Genomic DNA, 1,829 nt, shown 5'->3' with positions numbered 1-1,829 from the left:
ACACTGATCCTCGCTCGTCGACGTTCACTGTACCTCTTTACATAAAAGGCTCTACATGTGCTGCCATTACACGGACTGTTCATGGTAGATATTATCGCACTTTCGTTTATTGCCGTCAATGCGTCAATTATCGGCGACAGCATTCATCAAGAACGCTTCTGACTCCTGAGCCACAATCATGACGCATATTTAAGCTATCAATCGCCCGCGTCGCTGTCAGTGAAGTCATCCGTTCAACACGGACTTCGACGGACCCAGACCGCTGTATATAACCACCGTGCATTCAGCAACGACTCGACGAGTGGCGACGAAAAGTAAAAAGTAGTTAAAGAGCTGAGCGCTAATCGAGAATCCCTGTGTAGTCAGTTCATCGGGCACTTACATCAGCAAAAATGTCGAAGGCGGATCTGTACATACCTACCCAAATCTGGGCAATTCTTGCAATATCTACCTCGTCTGGCAGACGACATATTGCCCATGCTTATCTGTAACCCCTTGGGGTTTGACTACCCTCATCGGGCCAGGGCTACTGCCATCACGCCAGGACCATTGCTGGCCAGTCAGGCTATGGCAGGTAATTCCCTCTCCTGTCAGGCAATGTCAGGCAATGCCAGGTGAGGTCTGGGAAATGATGGGCAATTTGCCATCTACTCAGATGAAGAATTGGCTTGCCAGCTCACAATAGACATTGCATGAGTTGATAGACAATCATTTTTATTATATCTAACTGATCCAGTTATCACAGCAGTATAGAAAATGCACAGAAAAGTCGCAGAAATCAGACTATTGAAGAGAGCTATGCATAAATGCCGAGAGAAGCGAACAACGAGCGAGCGAGCATGAGAGAATGCATCAGTGTACAGGGAGAAAACAGACGAGTATACTTAGAGTGTCACAGCGGATCGTACCCTGCACCAGAGCCACACGGGCCGGGCAATCGGGCAAGTGTCGGGGCGAGTGTCGGGGGATGATGATTTGTGGATGTGGGATCGGTGGTAGCTCATCTACGGAACGAGAAGGGAACATGAGACGCGGTGTATCGGAATGGCAGGTCTAGAGTGCGCAAGTACAAGGACAGCCAAAAGGCGGTCGAAATGCAGGCGTCTCGAGTATCGGAGGAGTCGCAGGGGTAAAAGTAATGGCGGCAAAGAGCGTGCATGGAGAGCCGGCTGAAGTGAGGCTTATGACGGGGTCGAGACATACACGAACATCCCGCCACGGTGAGGCCTGGGTTGTGGACTCTCTGGTGAGCGAGAGCACTGTACATATGCATGTACGGACACTGGCCGGGTCCAGCAGCAGGCGGAGCACCGGGCTGATGCGTAGTGTGCTCGACGCCCCGGTATACCTAGAGTAGGAGCGTACTGCAGCTTCGAGCGCAGGGAGTCAGGTGGATACGCACATGGCATCTCAGTTCCGCTGGTAGCCTGCCCATCGTTCCGAGCGCTCCCGGACCAGCACCTTTATGGATGAACGAACGCTACCTATCCATTTTGAGTCCCATTTAATGGAGCTTCAGCCGCAGCACCGCTACCCGAGCCGGTGGACGTGCGATCTGGTGGCAGCAGGGAGTCTCCAAGGTGGATACGATCAGCGTATGCATGCAGATTCTGAAAGTACATGCGCACCTTCACTGTGAGGCGAACTGCCTCTGCTTCCCTCCTTATGAATTGTAAGCATCATCCTTTTATGAGGTCTGGCCCAAGTGGACTTGCAACGTCGCGAGTTTCGCAGTTGTCACACCGCAGACATGAAGCGATTTGCGCATGTGGCAAATGCTTAGCAAATGTCGACAGGTTTTTTGCCTTTGTGATCTCAATTTGCTACGG

The sequence above is a fragment of the Laetiporus sulphureus genome (assembly GCF_001632365.1).
Source record: "Laetiporus sulphureus 93-53 unplaced genomic scaffold LAESUscaffold_54, whole genome shotgun sequence".
In the NCBI taxonomy this organism is placed as follows: domain Eukaryota; kingdom Fungi; phylum Basidiomycota; class Agaricomycetes; order Polyporales; family Laetiporaceae; genus Laetiporus; species Laetiporus sulphureus.
The sequence above is the reverse complement of the archived record's forward strand: the minus strand, read 5'-3'. Positions refer to the sequence as shown.